Here is a 22,167-nt window from a genome sequence, read left to right as displayed (position 1 = left end):
TATTCTTCATATGGCTTGCAAAGTTCTCCATGTCCTGACCCCTGTCAAATTCTCTAGGCATACCTTTTACCCCCACTGTTTTGCCATCCATTCATAATACCCATCTGCTGATAATTTTTACAGATGTGTTACGTCTATTCATATTCTTTCAGTTAGTTCAGTCCTGTCCTCCCCATCCCCATCACTCACTCTATTTCTTTGCAAAGAAGGCTCTGCGTGCATGCTTGCTAAGTTGCTTCAGTCACGTCTGACTCTGCAGTCCTATGGACTGTAGCCTGCCAGGCTTCTCTGTCCATAGGATTCTCCAGGCAAGAATACTGGAGTGGGTTGCCTTTGCCTCCTCCAGGGGATCTTCCTGACCCAGGGATCAAACCTGCATCCCTTACTTCACCTGCATTGGCAGGTGGGTTCTTTACCACTAGTGCCACCTGGAAAGCCCTAGCGAAGGCTGTGCCTTCCTTTAGAAAGCTTTCTATGACTTCCTGGGCTGGATTAAGTACCCCTCCATTTGCTCCCACAAAACACATTATCTACTCCCCCACGTTATTTTTGTGAAATTCATTCATGTCACTGTAAGTAGTTGTAGTTTGTTCACTCTCATTTCTCTCTTCAATCATCAAAATATTTCACAATTGTTATTGCATAATTACTCCAGATACTGGTTACTAGGTGTAGTGCTTCTGTTAGCGTTCTGTGCATGTGTTTAGGTAAACATGCACTCATTTCTGTTGGGTGTATATCTAGGACTGTAACTGCTCAATCATAGGAGGAGGTAGGCAGAATAATAAAAGCAGACTTTTAGAATCCTTGCCCTAATGATAGGCTTTCCAGGTGGGCTTTGTAATAGGGAGATAACCAGGTAGGCCTAATATAATCACAACTGCTTTGAAAGCAAGTGCTTTCTTCATCTGAGAGCAGACAAGGGAGTCAGACATGAAGCACAAGGAATACTTGCTGCATTTTGGGGGGCTTTAGGATACAGGGGTCCACCTTGCAAGGACTGGAAAGTGGCCTCTAGAAGTAGAGTATGGCCTCAACTGGTCCCCAGCAAGGAAACAGGGCATTGGCCCTACAACATCAAAGTCCTGAACTTTGTTAGGGATGTGGGGTTCTCCCTAAAGCCTCTTGATGAGGACTCATCCTCCCCAACGCCTTGATTTCAGCCTTGTGATATTCTGAGCAGATCACCCAGCCACGCTGTGGTGGACTTCTGATCTACAGAACTGTAAGCTAAAAATAATTTTGCTCTTAAGTTTGTGGTAATTTGTTATATAGCAGTAGAATACTAATACGTAGAATTTCCATGTATTCGTTTTAGAAGATGCTGCCAACAGACATTTATGAGAGTTTCAGTCGCTGTATAAAATCAATACATGTTGCTTTCAGCATAGTCACAAAATACAAAGCATCTAGTAAAAATCTGCCTGATTATTGAACCTAAGTATTAATTATTAGCAAAACAAAATTAAAAGTGAAATATAGCATTCAGTTTCTCACATAAAATATTATATAAATTATAACATCCATTTCTTAAAAACTTTAAAAATATTTATATCCTTGACCAAGCAATTGCATGTTCAAGGAATTATCATGAATGTCTGTGAAGGCTGAGTTGCAAAAATGTACCTGGTGGTATATGTTGTTTATAATCGTGAAAACTTGAAAACAATCTCCATATTTAGTTCTAATGAACCCTCTAACAATGGAATATGGTACATCCATTACAAATGATATAGAACAGCTTTACACCAAAAATATTCTGTAGAACGTTAATTTTCCAAATGTTCTAGAAAGATTCCATGATTAAATAGGTTAAATAAGAGATACTCCAGGCAAAGTGACCCAGGTTTCGCTACTGGAGCTCTTTGCCAGCCTTTGCTCTAATCAAACAGCCATTGTTAACGTCTGAGGCTGGGACAGTACAGCATTGCACAAATCTATTTGATTATGGTCAGTTTGCTTTGTTTTCTGGGACATTTTGCAAATTAGATTTTGGGAAATGACACAAAAATATGTTCATGATATATATATATTTGGTGCAAAAAGTGGTATGAATAGCAGTCCTACTTTAACATATAAGAATGCAAAGGATGTTATACAAAAATGTCAATGTGATTATGCTGATGGAGTTTTTATATCCCTTATCTGTATTTTTCTAAATTTTCTATAAAATTAATATAGGCTACAATTGTAAAAAAGAGAGAAGAGGAAAAAGCAGAAGTCAATCTAACTACCGTTTCTTGGAACAGCAGTGTTAAAGCCGTAGCCCTTGCACTGGGCTTTACCTGCTATGTGGTCTGCCTGAATGAGGTTAATGATCTACTGCTGGGCTGCCTGTCTTTGCAGGCCAATCTGGGGGTCAAACACTCCAGTCAGTTTGGGTTGATTTGGGGTGGCCTCTGGGACTGTTGCGCCGGGAGAGCAGCGAATTCTCGCATTCCCTCCTCTCTGCTCTAATTCAGGCACGCCCGGTTGCCCTGGCACCGAAGGTCTGTCTTCCTGAGTTTCGTCTCTTCCGAGTACAGCTTCTACTCCTCCATTCTTCACTGTCAACTCAGGTCTTCCCAGGTTGCAATACCACACTGAAGGATTACTGAAAAGACCAACCCATGTTCAAACCCTTCCTGAGGACCAGGTGGAGGCACTTAATCTTTGAGTCTCGCTTTTCCTCAACTATGAAAAGTGTACATGTATATGTAATGCCATAGTAACACGTTATTACTTATACACATTGTAATAGTACTGTTGTGAGGAGTAAATCAAGATTTAAACACAGTACTAGGTTTTCAAGAAATATTTGTTCTTTCCATCTCTCAGTCCTAGAGTTAACATGGCGGTCCATTTAGTAGTAAGAGCTACCACCTGGTTGCTTTCTCGTGGGTGGGGCCTGTTTTCTTTGCCTTTGTTTATGAAAGAGCTTGAAGTAGGGTGAGCAGGTGTTGTTGATATTGGTGTCAGCAAACTATGGCCCCTGATCAAATCTGGTCCATAGATCGTTTTTATAGTCCACAAGTTAAGAATAGCTGCTGCAGTTTTAAGCGGTTGAAGAAACCAAAGAGAATTTTATATCAGACACTTTTAAAAGTGAAGTCACTCAGTCGTGGCCGACTCTCTGTGACCCCGTGGACTGTAGCCTACCAAGCTCCTCTGTCCAAGGGATTCTCCAGGCAAGAATACTGGAGTGGGTTGCCATTTCCTTCTCAAGGATCGAACCCGGGTTTCCTGCATTGGAGGCAGACACTTTAACCTCTGAGCCACCAGGGAAGCCCCTTGAAAATGATATAAAATTCAAATTTCAGTGTTTGTAAATTTTCATTGGAACACAAGCACTCACTCATTTGCATGTTGTCTATGACTGCTGGCATCCAGTATCTGTTGAGTATGCATAACAGAGATTCTACAGCCTACAAAGCCATGTTTACCATCTGATTCTTTGCAGGAAAAAAAAAAAAATCTACTGACCTCTACCCTAGGCTCTTTCTTTCTTTCGTTCTTTTTTAAAAAAGTAATGTTTCCTTATTTTGGCTGTGCTGGGTCTTCGCTGCAGCTAGGCTTTCCTCTAGTTGTGGTGCTCGGACTTCTCATCGCAGTGGCTTCTCTTCTTGCAGAGGCTCTAGGGTTCATGGGCACAGTAGTCGTGGCTTCTGAGCTCTAGAGCACAGGCTCAGAAGTTGTGGCTCACAGGCTTAGTGCTCCACAGCATGTGGGGTCTTCCCAGATCAGGGACCAAACCCATGTCTCCTCCATCGGCAGGCAATTTCTTTACCACTGAGCTAGTGGGTCCTTAGGCTGCTTCTTATCTTAAGTATTTCTTAGACAAGCTTTAAGAGACATGGTGCTCATTCAGTTCAGTTCAGTCGTGTCTGACTCTTTGTGACCCCATGGACTGCAGCACACCAGGCCTCCCTGTCCATCACCAACTCTCGGAGCTGGCTCACTCATGTCCATTGAGTTGGTGACACCATCCAACCATCTCATCCTCTGTCGTCCCCTTCTCTTCCCACCTTCAATCTTTCCCAGCATCAGGGTCTTTTGAAATGAGTCAGCTCTTCGCATCAGGTGGCCAAAGTATTGGAGTTTCAGCTTCAGCATCAGTCCTTCCAATGAATATTCAGGACCGATCTCCTTTAGGATAGACTGGTTGGATCTCCTTGCAGTTCAAGGGACTCTCAAGAGTCTTCTCCAATACCACAGTTCAAAAGCATCAATTATTTCATGTTCAGCTTTCTTTATAGTCCAACTCTCACATCCATACATGACTACTGGATTGGATTGCATTTATTAATTAAAAGAAATGTCTCTTGAAGGCTTGAGTTTTGAAGTTTCCATGTCCACCCCTTTTCTTGAAGTTCCATGCAGTATGTGATAAGTTTGGGTTTGCAGGCCTGGCACAGATAAGAATGCATGTCTGTTTCTAGATACTCTGCCCATCTGTTGGCTAAGAGCCACCAGTTTAGTGGTAAAGACTAGCTTTTAAGGTGTATGTATATAGGTTCAGTTCAGTCGCTCACTCGTGTCCGACTCTGTGCTACCCCATGGACTGCAGCATGCCAGGCCTCCCTGTCCATCACCAACTCCCAGAGTTTACCCAAACTCATGTCCATTGAGTCAGTGATGCCATCCAACCATCTCATCCTCTGTCATCCCCTTCTCTTTCCACCTTCAATCTTTCCCAGAATCAGGCTCTTTTCCAATGAGTCAACTCTTTGCATCAGGTGGCCAAAGTATTGGAGTTTCAGCTTCAACATCAGTCCTTCCAATGAACACCCAGGACTGATCTCCTTTAGGATGGACTGGTTGTATCTCCTTGTAGTCCAAGGTGCTCTCAAGAGTCTTCTCCAACACCACAGTTCAAAAGCATCAATTCTTTGGTGCTCAGCTTTCTTCACAGTCCAACTCTCACATCCATACATGACTACTGGAAAAACCATAGCCTTGTCCAGACAGACCTTTGTTGGCAAAGTAATGTCTCTGCTTTTTAATATGCTGTCTAGGTTGGTCATAACTTTTCTTCCAGGGAGTAAGGGTCTTTTTATTTCATGACTGCAGTCACCATCTGCAGTCATTTTGGAGCCCAAGAAAATTAAGTCTGCCACTGTTTCCACTGTTTCCCCATCTATTTCCCATGAAGTGATGGGACCAGATGCCATGAACTTTGTTTTCTGAATGTTGACCTTTAAGTCGACTTTTTGACTCTCCTCTTTCACTTTCATCAAGAGGCTCTTTAGTTCTTCTTTACTTTCTCCCATAAGGGTGGTGTCATCTGCATATCTGAGGTTATTGATATTTCTCCTGGCAATCTTGATTCCAGCTTGTGCTTCCTCCAGTCCAGCGTTTCTCATGATGTACTCTGCATATAAGTTAAATAAGCAGGGTGACAATACACAGCCTTGACATACTCCTTTTCCTATTTGGAACCAGTCTGTTGTTTCATGTCCAGTTCTAACTGTTGCTTCCTGACCTGCATACAGGTTTCTCAAGAGGCAGGTCAGGTGGTCTGGTATTCCCATCTCTTTCAGAATTTTCCACAGTTTATTGTGATCCACACAGTCAAAGGCTTTGGCGTAGTCAATAAAGCAGAAATAGATGTTTTTCTGGAACTCTCTTGCTTTTTCCATGATCAGCGGATGTTGGCCATTTGATCTCTGGTTCCTCTGCCTTTTCTAAAACCAGCTTGAATATCTGGAAGTTCACGGTTCACGTATTGCTGAAACCTGGCTTGGAGAATTTTCAATATTACTTTACTAGCATGTGAGATGAGTGCAATTGTGTGGTAGTTTTAGCATTCTTTGGCATTGCTTTACTTTGGGATTGGAATGAAAACAGACCTTTTCTAGTCCTGTGGCCACTGCTGAGTGTTCCAAATTTGCTGGCATATTGAGTGCAGCACTTTCACAGCATCATCTTTTAGGATTTGAAATAGCTCAAGTGGAATTCCATTCCATCACCTCCACTAGATTTGTTCATAGTGATGCTTCCTAAGGCCCACTTGACTTCACATTCCAGGATGTCTGGCTCTAGGTGAGTGATCACACGATCGTGATTATCTGGGTCATGAAGATATTTTTTGTACAGTTCTTCTGTGTATTCTTGCCACCCCTTCTTAATATCTTCTGCTTCTGTTACGTCCATACTATTTCTGTCCTTTATTGAGTCCATCTTTGCATAAAATGTTCCCCCAGTATCTCTGATTTTCTTGAAGAGATCTCTAGTCTTTCTCGTTCTATTGTTTTCCTCTGTTTCTTTGCACTGATCACTGAGGAAGGCTTTCGTATCTCTCCTTGCTATTCTTTGGAACTCTGCATTCAGATGCTTTTATCTTTCCTTTTCTCCTTTGCTTTTTGCTTCTCTTCTCTTCACAGCTATTTGTAAGGCCTCCTCAGACAGCCATTTTGCTTTTTTCATTTCTTTTTCTTGGGGATGGTCTTGATCACTGTCTCCTGTACGAAGTGAAGTGAAGTCACTCAGTCATGTCCGACTCTTTGTGACCCCATGGACGGTAACCTACCAGGCTCCGCAGTCCATGGGATTTTCCAGGCAAGAATACTGGAGTGGGGTGCCATTTCCTTCTCCAGGGGATCTTCCCAACCCAGGGATCGAACCCGGGTCTCCTGCATTGCAGACAGACGCTTTACCGTCTGAGCCACTAGAGAAGCCCCTGTCTCCTGTATAATGTCATGAACCTCCATCCACAGTTCATCAGGCAATCTGTCTATCAAATCTAGTCCCTTAAAGCTATTTCTCACTTTCACTGTATAGTCATAAGAGATTTGATTTAGGTCATACCTGAGTGGTCTAGTGGTTTTTCCTACTTCTTCAATTTAAGTCTGAATTTGGTAATAAGGAGTTCATGATCTGAGCCACAGTCAGCTCCTGGTCTTGTTTTTGCTGACTGTATAGAGCTTCTCCATCTTTGGCTGCAAAGAATATAATCAGTCTGATTTTGGTGTTGGCCATCTGGTGATGTCCATGTGTAGAGTCTTCTCTTGTGCTGTTGGAAGAGGGTGTTTGCTATGACTAGTGCAGTCTCTTAGCAGAACTCTATTAGTCTTTGCCCTCCTCCATTCTGTACTCCAAGGCCAAATTTGCCTGTTACGCCAGGTGTTTCTTGACTTCCTACTTTTGCATTCCAGTCCCCTATAATGAAAAGGACATCTTTTTTGGGGTGTTAATTCTAGAAGGTCTTGTAGTTCTTTGTAGAACTGGTCAACTTCAGCTTCTTCAGCATTACTGGTGGGGGCATAGACTTGGATTACTGTGATATTGAATGGTTTGCCTTGGAAACGAACAGAGATCATTCTGTCGTTTTTGAGTCTGCATCCAAGTATTGCATTTTGGACTCTTTTGTTGACCATGATGGCTACTCCATTTCTTCGAAGGGATTCTTGCCCATGGTCATCTGAGTTAAATTCACCCATTCCAGTCCATTTAGGTTCACCAATTCCTAAAATGTTGACATTTACTCTTGCCATCTCCTGTTTGATCACTTCCAATTTGCCTTGATTCATGGACCTGACATTCCAGGTTCCTATCCAGTATTGCTCTTTATAGCATCAGACCTTGTTTCCATCACCAGTCACATCCACCACTGGATGTTGTTTTTGCTTTGGCTCCTTCTCTTCATTCTTTCTGGAGTTATTTCTCCACTGATCTCCAGTAGCATATTGGGCACCTACCCCCCTGGGAGTTCATCTTTCAGTGTCCTATCTTTTTGCCTTTTCGTACTGTTCATGGGGTTCTCAAGGCAGGAATACTAAAATGGTTTGCCATTCCCTTCTCCAGTGGACCACATTTTGTCAGAACTCTTTACCATGACCCATCCGTCTTGGGTGGCCCTACATGGCATGGCCCATAGATTCATTGAGTTATGTATATATATACACCCTTATATATATATATATAAAAAATAATATATGTATATAATGTTTCTAGCCAAATACTACGGATTTGTTTATCATTGGTTTTAATTGGTAGTTAACATGCAGTGCCTTAGAAGACTGTCTTTGTCATTGCCCTCCCCCCATTATTTAATTTATAAACAAGCATCTGAGAAGATGCTGCTTCAAAAAGACCCTGTGATCCATTTGTCATTTGAGGGTTCCTGTGCAGTACAGCCCCTGTCACCTCCATGTTTCTCTGTAGGAGAGATGTTCAGATGCTAATGGTAAGTATTCTGTTGCATAGTGCAAAGGGCAGTCTCCTCACAGGGACAGTAGAGTATTTTAGGTAGAGCCTTTGCAGATTATTTTTTTTTCTCCTTCTCTGAGAACGGGTATTTTGGTAGAGATTCTGCAACCAATGCAGAAGACGTGGGTTTGATCCCGTGCTTGGGAAGATCCCCTGGAGAAGGAAATGGCAACCCACTCCAATATTCTTGCCTGGAAAACTCCATAGGCAGAGGAGCCTGGCAGGCTACAGTCCATGGGGTCACAAGGAGTTGGACAGGACTTAGCAACTGAACAAAAACAACAAATCTGCAACCTGGGCAGCTCTGGCTGCATAAATTATAGCTGTACTGGGCCTAAGTAATAGGAGGGTGAGTCCAGCATACTGTCCATTCTGTTTGTAGTTCTATGAAAGTAAAAATCTGTTAAATGCAACTAACTCAAAGCAAAACAGTATACATATGAGCAGGATTGAAATGGCCATTGCCTATTTTTGAGTGATAATAAAGCCAAACTGAATTTGATTTGCTTATTCTAAAAGAGACCTTTCTGTTGGTTTCAGACAGAAAAAACCACACGCAGAGCATGCAGGTTTTCTTCTGATGCTAGCTCTCAACAACCATATTTGCCCAGCTTTAGAATATGTTTGCTTTCTGTTAGCATTTTCCGTTTCTCTAGTTGCGGTGAATGGGGGCTATTCTTTGTGCTGTGCCGGGGCTTCCTGTTGTGGTGGCCTCTCTTGTGTGGAGCAGGGGCTCTAGGTGCATCGGCTTCAGTAGTTGCAGCTTGTGGGCCCTGGAGCATGCAGGCTGCAGTATTGTGGCTCACAGACTTAGTGGCTTTGCAGTGTGTGGGATCTTCCCAGACCAGGGATGGAACCCATGTCTTCTGCATTACCAGGCAGATTTTTTTTTAACCACTGAGCCACCATGGAAACCCCCTTCTTTGCATTTTTACCAGCTGCAAACCATCAGTGTTATGCGGAATTTCCTCATCTTCCTAAAACATCAGGATACCAGTCCTTCCTGACTCCCTTCAGCTGCTTGATTTCAGTGTTTGTCTCTCCTGGTCTGTTCCCTTAGTATCCCCCTGCCTAGGTCAGACTTTGCATAAAAGTTCTAAATAGACAGGCATCTCCCACAGAGGAAGTGCTGAGTTGTCTGTAGCTTCTCCAAGCTTTCATTATTTTCTAGGATCAGTTCAGTCGCTCAGTCGTGTCCGACTCTGCGGCTCCACGGACTGTGGCACGCCAGGCTTCCCTGTCCATCACCAACTCCCGGAGCTTGCTCAAACTCATGTCCATTGAGTCAGTAATGCCATCAACTCTAGGATACATTCATTATATAGCATTAATGGTGCCCAAGATTCCAGCTAACTTTCCAACTAACTTTAAGGGAGCCATGGATAAAGGCATTGTAAATGGCTTGTTTATCTTTCTGGGTCGAGATCAGCATCATGCAATGTATTGTTCCTAAGCACCTCTGGCAATGTCTAAAAATGTTTTCTTTTCCTATGGAAATCAAAGTCACTTTTTAAAAGCCTACCATCACTTTCTAAGTTTCTCTGCTGGTCTTAGGAAATCAGCTTTGGGCATCCTAAAAACTAATTTTGTTATCATCACCCATGGAAATGCCAGTTGGGCTCTGAGGAATTTACCTAAATGAGTCAACCTTTATGCATGCTTCAGTTCTGCTTATTTTTATTATCAAGTTTTATCATTTATATTTTGTTTTCTCTTCAGAATCCTATGAAGAAATGTCTCAACATTTAAATATTGACTTTTTACGTGTCCCTCAATTTAAATATCTGAGACTTTACATGTATTCCAAAAGGCATTTCCGAATGAGGCTGCCTGAAGTTTACTTTTTTGTTGTTCAGTTGCTGGGTCGTGTCTGACTCTCTGCAACCCCATGGACTGCAGCACACCAGGCTTCTCTGACCTTCACCTCCAGAAGTTTGCTGAAATTCATGTCCATTGAGCTATCTAACCATCTCATCCTCTGCCTCCCCCTTCTCCTTTTTCCTTCAGTCTTTTCCGAGCATTAGGGTCTTTTCCAGTGAGTCAGTTCTTTGCATCAAGTAGCCAAAGTATTGGACCTTCAGCCTCAGCATCAGTCCTTCCAACAAATATTCAGGGTTGGTTTTCTTTAGGGTTCACTGGTTTGATCTCCTTGCAGTCCAGGGGATTCTCAAGAGTCTTTTCCAGCATCATAATTTGAAAGCATCAATTACTTTCACCACTAGACACATCCACAACTGAGTGTCGTTTCTGCGTTGGCCCAACTGTTTTCATTCTTTCTGGAGCTATTAGTAATTGCCGTCCATTCTTCCCTGGTAGCATATTGGACACCTTCCAATCTGGGAGGGGCTATCTCCCAGGGTCACATTTTTATTTTATTTTTTGCTTTTCATGCTGTTCATGTGGTTCTCCAGGCAAGAATACTGAAGTAGGTTGCCATTTCCTTCTCCAGTGGACCACATTTTATCAGAACTCTTCACTATGACCCATCTGTCCTGAGTGGCCCTACAGAGCAATGCTCACAGCTTCGTGGAGTTACACAAGCCCCTTTGCCACAACAAGGTTATGATCCATGAAAGGGGAAGTTTACTTTAGAAACTGGCATTTATTTAATTTTTCTTGCGCTTCTGTGCTCCCTTGTCTCCCCTCCCCCCCCAAATACTATTTGAAATCTTAATGGATGATAATGTATACAGAAACACCTGAAAAAAATAAGCTTGACATATCTGGGGAAATAGACTAGAAAACATTGCTCATTTGAAAGTCAGAATAAGCTTCTTTTATCTTCTTGAGATTAGGGGCGTGGTGGATGGGAGGAAGGTAGGGGAGGAGGGTTGAGTAAGCTACAATACAGTTTTGCATGAGAAAATGTTGTACTTAAGAGAAATGAAGTATAAAGGTCAAGTACTATGCATGTACTCAGATGAGGCAACGTAGATATTAACCATGGAAGTTGAATCCATTTTTAAAAACAAAGATTTGGGTGCTCACTCTTCTGGTCTTCGGAGCACACAGTGTCACAAAACTACACCTTTCTGTTTACTCTTGTCTTTCCCATGAGGCTGTTAGTTCCTTAATTGTGTAACTTCAGTTCAGTCGCTCAGTCGTGTCTGACTCTTTGTGACCCCATGAACAGCAGCACGCCAGGCCTCCCTGTCCATCACCAAACTTAGCTTTATATATATATCATCCCTCCAACCCCGTCCTTTGGGGGCTCCCATACCCTGTGTCTCTGAAATACTCTGGCCCAACCAAAACTGAGAAAGAGAAGTAATTTTATCTGCTGCATTTGCTAAGTTGGACTATATGAGTCTGGTCCTACAAAGGGCCATCTTTCCTGGCTGCATGAAAAAACTGTGCAGGGAAAAAGAGGTAACATATCAAGGCAGGAGAGCTCAGAAGTCAAACCGGAGTGAGCCCCGAGGACAGATGAAACCTTGAATACAGCTGAGCCAGTTTCACACTGTACTCCCTAGCTGTGTGTGAGTGAATTTCCTGATTTGTCTCAGCTGGTTTAAATTTGGCAACTGTAACTTTGTTAACGGAGGTAAACTAAGGCAAGCATGAATTATCAGAAATTGAGTCAGGAATAGCAGAGGAACAGTGATTTGGAAAACAAGTGCTCAGCAAGCTGCAGGCCAATCTACTGAGGGCTGTTTTTATTGGCAGGGAGTGCAAAGAGGGGGATGGCCAACCACCATCCAAGCAGTGAGTTCATTGCCTCGAGGATGGAGAGAAATTCTTGGTGGATGTTTATTGGTCAGGAGATAAATCTCGGTTCTGTGAATCAAGTATTTATGGGAAACCAATCACCCGGTTCTTCGGAGGGCACATTCATGAGATTCTCTGTTCTCTGTTTTCCCAGGTATATTTCACATTTCCTTAGACTGTGATATTTAGCTATCTTTTATAAATCAAATAACAATTCAGTGTTCAATTGACCAGTGGTTCTTTGGGGACTGTTTTTTTCAGAATGAGAGGAGGTGTGGGACCCAGGTGATAATTTTAATGAACCAAGGATTCTTCCCAGATGTTTTTGCTCCTCTCAATCTGAAATATTTGAGTTGTTTTAAATTGTTTATACTTATTCTGCTATGTAAGCAATACTTTCATTGTTTAAAAATTTTCATCTTTTAATTCCTAGTAAATTGTCCAAGAGCAAATGGTAAACAAGCACAGCTTCCTACAGTCAATTCAGATAACACCTGTTCATTCCTGGGAGATTTGACAAATTTAAAAAAATTTAAGTGACCACTTTGTTCTAAAATACTTATTTTATTTTCAGTCAGGGATGCCACTTTGGCTGTTTGTCAACGAGTGCCACACTTTTTACTGGTTATTTCATGTTTAAACAACTTTAATAGGTTTTCTTCAAAATAGAAAACCCCAAACCTGTAATAGGATGATCAATTTTTATGGCATATTCCTTAAAAAAATAAATTGCAAGCATCAGAGTGTAAAAGCAACATGTGAGAAGCATTGTGTGTTATTCTCATTAATTTAGTCTGCTAAGAGAAAAGGTCAGAAAGAACCTAAATATTCATCACACAGCCTCAATGAAATACATTATGGCAAATTTAGAAAATGGAGTAAAATTTGCTGTTAAAAAGAATGAGGTAGAACGTATATGTGATATGGGACACTTCTCAGGATAGATGTTGTGAAATAGCATTTTTCATTCATTCAAAAACTGCTGAGCACTTTCTAAATGCCAGATAGTGTCTGAGCACTAGGGACACAGAATTTAAGATAGACAAGGTCTCTGACATTCTCATGTCCACATTAAGATCACATATTTCTATTTGTGAAGTTTATAAAAGTGTTTCTCTAAGTATATATAAAAGTATAATTTTAAAATATGCTTGGGCTTCCCCGGTGGCTCAGCAGTTAAGAATTTGCCTGCCAAGGCGGGAGACACAGGTTCAATATTTGAGGAACAGCTAAGCCTGAGTGCCACAGTTATTGAACCTGTGCTGTAAAGAGGCCGGGAACCAAAACTACTGAGCCCATGAGCTGTAGCTGCTGGAGCCCATGCCTTGAGCCTGTGCTTCACTATAAGAGAAGGAAGCCCCAACAGTGAGAAGCCCGCCCACTGCAACTAGAGAGTAGCCCCTGCTCTCTGAAACTAGAGAAAAGCCCGCGCAGCAAGAAGACCCAACACAGCCAAAAATAAAATCTTAATTTAAAAAAATGTAATGCTTATGTGTGTATATGTACATATATGCACATTTATAAACACTCATTTATATGTGTATATATAAAATGTTTGCTTTACACTCTTCTTGAAGTATACCTAATAAAGCGTTATATGATTGCCTCTGGGGAAGGGGAGGGGAGTCTGAAGTAAGAGGGAGCCTTCCTTGTCTACCATATGTGTACCATACATATATATTATCTTTTCTGCCAAAATAAATTAGTTTTCACTAAAAATAAGTTACTTTAAAAATAACTTTCCAATAATTACAGCCAGTATTTGTAACTGTCACTAAATATATAATCACTGTTAAGGTAGAAGAATCATCGCTGGTGGCAGAATTGTGGAACCATGACTAGAAATACTCATTTCTCAATAAATCTGCTTTCTTCTGTATGATCATATCTGGCATTTGATAATACTCAAAGTGAATAATTGTGTGGTAGTTTGAGCATTCTTTGGCATTGCCTTTCTTTGGGATTGGATTGAAAACAGACCTTTTCCAGTCCTGTGGCCACTGCTGAGTTTTCCGAATTTGCTGGCATAATGAGTGCAGCACTTTCACAGCATCGTCTTTCAGGATTTGAAATAGCTCAGCTGGAATTCCATTACCTCCACTAGCTTTGTAGTGATGCTTTCTAAGGCCCACTTGACTTCACATTCCAGGATGTCTGGCTCTGGGTGAGTGTGAGTGATCACACCATTGTGATTATCTTGGTCATGAAGATCTTGTCTGTACAGTTCTGTGTACTCTTGCCACCTCTTCTTAATATCTTCTGCTTCTGTTAGGTCCATACCATTTCTGTCCTTAATCGAGCACATCTTTGCATGAAATGTTCCCTTGGTGTCTCTAATTTTCTTGAAGAGATCTCTAGTCTTTCCCATTCTGTTGTTTTCCTCTATTTCTTTGTATTGATCACTGAGGAAGGCTTTCTTATCTCTTCTTGCTATTTTTTGGAACTCTGCATTCAGATGCTTGTATCTTTGCTTTTCTCCTTTGCTTTTCACTTCTCTTCTTTTCACAGCTATTTGTAAGGCCTCCCCAGACAGCCATTTTGCTTTTTTGCATTTCTTTTCCATGGGGATGGTCTTGATCCCTGTCTCCTGTACAATGTCATGAACTTCAGTCCATAGTTCATCAGGCACTCTATCTATCAGGTCTGGTCCCTTAAATCTATTTCTCACTTCCACTGTATAATCATAAGGGATTTGATTTAGGTCGTACCTGAATGGTCTATTGGTTTTCCTTATTTTCTTCAGTTTAAGTCTGAATTTGACAATATATCATGATCTGAGCCACAGTCAGCTCCTGGTCTTGTTTTTGCTGACTGTATAGAGCTTCTCCATCTTTGGCTGCAAAGACTATAACCAATCTGATTTTGGTGTTGGCCATCTGGTGACATCCATGTGTAGAGTCTTCTCTTGTGTTGTTGGAAGAGGATGTTTGCTATGACCAGTGCATTCAAGCTGGTTTTAGAAAAGGCAGAGGAACCAGAGATCAAATGGCCAACATCTGTGGGATCATGGAAAAAGCAAGAGTTCCAGAAAAACATCTATTTCTGCTTTATTGGCTATGCCAAAGCCTTTGACTGTGTGGATCACCATAAACTGTGGAAAATTCTGAAAGAGATGGGAATACCAGACCACCTGACCTGCCTCTTGAGAAACCTGTATGCAGGTCAGGAATCAACTGTTAGAACTGGACATGGAACAACAGACTGGTTCCAAATAGGAAAAGGAGTATGTCAAGGCTGTATATTGTCCCCCTGCTTATTTAACTTATATGCATCATGAGAAACGCTGGGCTGGAAGAAACACAACCTGGAATCAAGATTGCTGGGAGAAATATCAATAACCTCAGATATGCAGATGACACTATCTTTATGGCAGAAGATGAAGAGGAACTAAAAAGGCTCTTGATGGAAGTGAAAGAGGAGAGTGAAAAAGTTGGCTTAAAGCTCAACATTCAGAAAACGAAGATCATGGCATCCGGTCCCATCACTTCAATGCAAATAGATGGGGAAACAGTGGAAACAGTGGCAGACTTAATTTTCTTGGGCTCCAAAATCACTGCAGATGGTGACTGCAGCCATAAAATTAAAAGACGCTTACTCCTTGGAAGGAAAGTTATGACCAACCTAGATAGCATATTCAAAAGCAGAGACATTACTTTGCCAACAAAGGTCCATCTAGTTAAGGCTATGGTTTTGCTAGTGGTCCTGTATGGATGTGAGAGTTGGACTGTGAAGAAAGCTGAGCACCGAAGAGTTGATGCTTTTGAACTGTGGTGTTGGAGAAGACTCTTGAGAGTCCCATGGACTGCAAGGAGATCCAACCAGTCCATTCTAAAGGAGATGAGTCCTGGGTGTTCTTTGGAAGGACTGATGCTAAAGCTGAAACTCCGGTACTTTGGCCACCTCATGCGAAGAGTTGACTCATTGGAAAAGACTCTGATGCTGGGAGGGATTGGGGGCAGGAGGAGAAGGGGACGACAGAGGATGAGATGGCTGGATGGCATCACTGACTCGATGGACGTGAGTCTGAGTGAACTCCGGGAGTTGATTATGGACAGGGAGGCCTGGCATGCTGCGATTCATGGGCTCGCAGAGTCGGACACGACTGAGCGACTGAACTGAACTGAACTGAAAATGAATAAAGAATGCACTGTAGAAACTGGAGCAAGAAGCAACCCAAATTAAAATCATAAACACAGAAGAAAGGCAAATGTTAATAATATTAAAAAGTACAAATAAAGAATAGGTGGGTGAGAAGTTTTGGTCCACACCAATAAAGCACCCCCCGCCCACCCACCCCCAAAAAAATGAGATACAGGGAGTTCAAGGGAGATTTAGGAGTCAGCATTAGAACAGTGGTCAGGTAGTTGAGCAATTTTTGGTAACAAATGTTATAAGATCACAAACTCAGAAGGCAATTTATGAGAGGAAGAAGAACAAGGCTTCCTTTAGTACAAGGTGCTATGGAGCCTCTGCAGGAACAGAATGGACCCTCCACCCCAAATTTAGTTCTGATGTCAAGATTAATGCTGCCTCCATGACACCAAAAATATGAAAGGATTATTATTCTTCTAACAAGACTTTCTGGAGAGAGCAGAGGAGGCTCCTGAGTCGATTCAAAATGGCTTGAGAATGAGGAGAGGAGTGGTGTGGGTTTTATCATGGTTAGGGGTAAGGTCAGGGTGAAGCTTCTTGCAGTGAGATTTGAACTACCTGCTGGCACCAAGGAGGGAACATCTGAGCTGCCCATCAGCTTGCCCAAGTGTGGGACACAGGAGTAGGCTTACAAGCCTCAGAAGTCAAACATCATCAACCGAGTCAGGCTACTGCACAAGGTCCAAAGAATTTAGCATCATTTTCCATTATTCCATTTTCATGTGGCAAAGATGGAATGGGACAGAAAATTCTGAATTTCTACTGCCTTATGTTTTAAGATTGGTAAAAAGGAAGTATGGCGCTGGAGAGAAAAAAGATACCCAATGGACAGTGTGAAAAAGGCATGGGAAAAAATGAGACAATTTGAAATGCCAGGCACTCTCAAACATGACGTAAGGGGTCTATGAATATGCAAGCAAGGTTACTACTATGTCAAAAAGTGGCTACAGAATTTGAAGTTTGAGACAAATATGGAAACTCATGGAAAAGGTTTTATACCAAAAAATAAAGCACCCTGTTCATTTCAGTATTAAATTTGTTAATTTATATCCATTTTGCTTGCTAAATATTTGAGACAATAAAACCATTATAAAATCAAAGCTAGAAAATGTGTCTTGAACAAGATGGAAAACATGCTCTCTCCAGAAGAGTAGGGAGGTCAGAGGTCAGTCAGATACAGAAATTCAGCAAGAAGGCAGTTAGTACACCAGGGCTCAGGCTCTGAAACAAGACAAGGCACGTGTGGATCTCGTCTTGCCACTTATCCCCTGAGTAACTTTGAGTCAACAAGTAACTTGATTTTTTTTTTTTCTTTTTTAAGTCTTAGTTACCTCCTCTGCAAACTGGACACAATACTAGGACTTATACAGTGGTTGTAAGGATTAAATAAGATAGTATATATAACCTACTGAGCACAGGGTGTGGAGTTCAACCAGTGCTGGTATTAACGTTAATATAAAAAGATTTTGAAAGTACTTGGCAAAAAGTGGAGAGTGAGAGTGGTTCTGTTTTGGAACATACATCATCTCATTTAATCCCCAAGACAACACTACAAGGTGGATACCATTACTATCTCCACTTTACAGATGCTGAAAAAGAAACAGAAGTGTTCTATCACTGCTCCAAGATAGGTACCGGTGCCAGCATCCAAGTACAGGTCTTCATGGCTCCAAAGCCCCCAGGCTGTCCCATACTAAGATGCTTTTCTTTGCTACTCATTAATGGATATGTTTCAAGTGAGACAGAAGAAGAACAATGGCCCTTCGAAAGAATAGAAATGTGAAAGTTTACAAATGTGTATGAGTCAGAAGAATGGAACCAGAATATAAAATACATTCAAGAATGTTTTTTTAAATAAAAAGGATGGGAAAATAATGGCCATATGTTTATTGTGTTTTTCAAAAAAACTGCAATGCTTTTGGAAAATTTCTTGGCTAGGTGATGGAGGAAACTGTATGTAAATGTGTAAAATGTTAAGGACAGCTTTTATAATTAAAACCTGTGAGAAAGAGATACAAAATGGCTTTAATAAAATTAAAGGTACTTTACCAATAAGGTAGCATTAGAAATGAAGTATCCTTTAAATGCTTCTTGATAAAGTTCTAACTAAAGCAGGTTATAATGGCTATAATCTTTTAACTGTTTTTTTGTTTTGTTTTGTTTTTTTTAAGGAGAGGTTGGTACACAATAAATGGAAAGAAGGCATTTACCCAAACAACTCCACTTACCTCATTTCCACATTCTTGTTTTTGTTGATTTGGTTGGTGGAGGAGGGGGTGGTCTCTTCAAATGACTTTTCCAAGACAATCTCAAAGGACATCATTGTTATTTGAATATACATACAAAATTTATACCAATAGCAACTAATCTTGGTCCTAGTTTTTAATATTCCATGCATCTCACAGCTTGCTCCTCATTTTAATTTCTCAACATTTAGTTTCTAAAGAGCCGCCATGTTTGGAACTGAGCTGCATAAAGAATGTGATGAGAATACAACAAGATGAAAACAGTAATTGTGTACTACAATTCCAGAATATTATAAAGGTGGGTCAAATAGCAAAGTCCAAGCAAGAGAACAAGTCTTGGTGTCCTGTCCTGTGGTCCACCTGCTTTTCATGATGCTCCCTGAGCCCATAACCCAGCCCTCTCTCCATATTCCACCCCTGTGTTCTTAGACTCAAATCCAACAGAGAACTGTATTCATGGTAATGGAGGCTCTCTGTGTTGGGCAGGAGGATAGGTAAAGAAGAGAATTTTTCCACCTGACCTCTGTGGATGCTGGAGGCTTCCTGCGTATTTCTGTAAAATGAATCCAAACTTATACAGAGTAGTTTTATTTTGGGTTGGCCAAAAGGTTTGTTTGGGTTTTTCCATAACATCTTACAGAAAAACACAAATGAACCTTTTGGCCAATCTAGTATTTCCACATTAGAATATAAAAGTAGAATAGACTTAGTCTCCTCAGAGACACAATGTAATCAACTTATCAAGCTGGGTATCCTGCTTGTTTATGTACTATTCAGTTTGGCTGCTCAGTTGTGTCTGACTCTTTGCAACCCCAAGGATTGCAGCATGCCCAGGCTTCCCTGTCCATCAGCAACTCCTGGAGCCTACTCAAACTCCTGTCCATCGCGTCGGTGATGCCATCCAACCATCTCATCCCCTGTCATCCCCTTCTCCTCCTGCCCTCAATCTTTCCCAGCATCAGGGTCTTTTCAAATGAGTCAGCTCTTCACATCAGGTGGCCAGAGTATTGGAGTTTCAGCTTCAGCATCAGTCCTTCCAATGAACATCCAGGACTGATTTCCTTTAGGATGGACTCCAATACTGAAACTCTGATACTCTGGTCACCTGATGCAAAGAGCGAACTCATTTGAAAAGACCTTGATGCTGGGAAAGGTTGAAGGCAGGAGAAGGGGACGAGAGAGGATAAGATGTTTGGATGGCATCACTGATGCAATAGACATGAGTTTGAGTAGGCTCCAGGAGTTGGTGATGGACAGGGAAGCCTGGCGTGCTGCAGTCCATGGGATTGCAAAGAGTCAGACACAACTGAGTGACTGAACTGAACACAGTCAAAGGCTTTTGCATAGTCAATGAAGCATAAGTAGATTATTTTTGGAATTCCCTTGCTTTTTGTGTGATCCAGTGGATGTTGGCAATTTGATTTCTGGTTCTTCTGCCTTTTCTAAATCCAGCTTGTACATCTGGAAGTTCTGGGTTCACGTACTGCTGAAGCCTAGCTTGAAGGATTTTGAGCATAATCTTGCTAGCATGTGAAATGAATGCAATTGTATGGTCATTTGAACATTCTTTGGCATTGCCTTTTTTTGGGATTGGAATGAAAATTGACCTTTTCCAGTCCTGTGGCCACTGCTGAGTTCTCCAAATTTGCTGGCATATCAAGTGCAGCACTTTAATAGCATCATTGGAAGGACTGATGCTGAAGCGCCAATACTTTGGCCACTTGATGCGAAAAGCCAGCCCACTGCAAAAGACCCTGATGCCAGGAAAAGTTGAGGGCAGGAGGAGAAAGGGGTGACAGAGGATGAGATGGTTGAATTGCATTGCTGACTCAATGGACATGTGTTTGAGCAAACTCTGGGAGAGAGTGAAGGACATGGAAGCCTGCCACGCTGCAGTTCATGGGGTTGCAGAGTCAGAAGGGACTTGGTGACTGAACAACAAAACCAGCCATGTTGATTTTAACCATTTCAGTGAGTGTGTGGTTGTATCAGTTATAGTTTAATTCATTTCCCTAATGACTAATGATGTTGAGCACTTTGTAATATGTTCATTTGTTCGCATATCTTCTTTAATCAATTTTCTGTTAAAGCTTTTTGCTTATTTAAAAAATTAAGTTATTTTCTAAGACACATATGTGCCCCAGTGTTCACTGCAGCACTGTTTACAATAGCTGGGACATGGAAGCAACCTAGATGTCCATTGACAGATGAATTGATAAATAAGCTATAGTACATATATACAATGGAATATTATTCAGCCAGAAAAAGAAACACATTTGAGTCAGTGCTATGGAATGAGGTGGATGAACCTAGAGCCTATTATGCAGAGTAAAGTAAGTCAGAAAGAGAAAGATAAATATCGTATTCTAACCCATATATATAGAATCTAGAAAAATGGTACTAATAACCTATTTGCAGGGCAGCAGTGGGGATGCAGACATAGAGAACAGATTTGTGGACACTAGGGGGAAGGAGAGGGTGGGGAAAATGGGGAGAGTAGCATGAAAACATACATACTACCATATGTAAAATAGCCGGTGGGAATTTGCTACATGACTCAGCAGGGAACACAAGCCAGGGCTCTGTGATAACCTAGAGGGGTGGGATGGGATGGGAGGTGGGAAGGAGGTTCAGAAGGGGAGGGTATACACGTATGCCTATGTCTGATTCGTGTTGTTGTGTTGCAGAAACCAACATAATATTGTAAAGCAATTATCTGTCAATTATAAATATATATTTTAAAAATTAGATTAAAAAAAATTTGAAAGTACTTTATATACTCTGGATATAAGCCCTGTATCAGATGTAAGCCCTGTATCGGATGTAGGCCCTGAAATTGTTTTGTAGCAGTTTGTGGCTTTTTTTTTCTTTTTTGCAAATATCAGATTTTTTTTTTTTTAATTCAAATACAGTTGACTTACATTGTTGTGTTAATTTCTGCTGTAAAGCAAAGTGATTCAGCCACATAGATATACACATTCTTTATATGATATTCCATTGTGATTTATCACAGATATTAAATACATCAGTTTCCTGTGCTATACAGTAGAACCTTGTTTATCCATTCTATATATTAATATAATAGTTTGCATTTCCGAAGCCCAAATTTGCGTTCCATCCCTCTCCTACCCCCTCCCCTGGGCAACCATAAGTCTGCTTTCTATGTCTGTGGGTCTGTTTCTGTTTTGTGGATAGGTTCATTTGGGCCATATTTTAGTCCATATATAAGTGATATCACGTGGTATTTGTCTTTTTTTATTTACCTCACTTAGTATGATAATATCTAGTTCCATCCATGTTGCTACAAATGGCATTATTTTGTTCTTTTTTATGGCTTAGGTAGTATTCCATTGTACACACGTACCACATCTTCACACATTCATCTGCTGATGAATGTTTAGACCGTGTCCATGTGTTGGCTCTTGTGAATAGTGCTGCTATGAACAGAGGGGTGCATGTGTATGTTCATATTATAGTTTTGTCTGGATATATGTCCAGGAGTGGGATTACTAGATCATATGGTAATTCTATTTTTAGTTTTCTGAGGGACCTCCATACTGTTTTCTGTAGTGGCTGTACCAGTTTACATTCCCGCCAACAGTGTAAGAGGATACCCTTTTCTCCAATATTCATCACTTGCAGACTTTTTTTCAGTGCTGTCCATTCTGACTGATATGAGGTGGTAACTCACTATAGCTTTGGTTTGCATTTCTCTAATAATTAGTGAAGTCGAACATCTTTTCACGCTGTTGGCCATCTGTATTTCTTTTTTGGAAAAATGTCTACTTAGGTCTTAAGTCCATTTTTTGATTGGGTTGTCTCTTTTATTGTTGTTGAATTGTATGCACTATTTGTATATTTTGGAAAGTAAGTC

At 41.1% G+C, this 22,167-nt stretch overlaps 1 protein-coding gene across 2 annotated transcripts in view; it reads left to right on the top strand.

The window, feature by feature from the left end:
* Positions 1-22,167, top strand: part of KLF9 (KLF transcription factor 9) — a 101,210-nt gene that overhangs the window by 34,476 nt on the left and 44,567 nt on the right. Inside the window, exon 6 of one of the 2 annotated variants that reach the window (XR_008199807.1) lies at positions 1,164-1,225. The exons of the other annotated variant lie outside the window; for it this stretch is intronic. The gene's annotated coding sequence lies outside the window, so the exon portion shown is untranslated. The remainder of the gene's footprint in view (positions 1-1,163; positions 1,226-22,167) is intronic. 2 annotated transcript variants of the gene reach the window in all.

This window comes from Budorcas taxicolor, chromosome 8, assembly GCF_023091745.1.
Source record: "Budorcas taxicolor isolate Tak-1 chromosome 8, Takin1.1, whole genome shotgun sequence".
NCBI lineage: Eukaryota > Metazoa > Chordata > Mammalia > Artiodactyla > Bovidae > Budorcas > Budorcas taxicolor.
The sequence above is the reverse complement of the archived record's forward strand: the minus strand, read 5'-3'. Positions and strand labels throughout refer to the sequence as shown.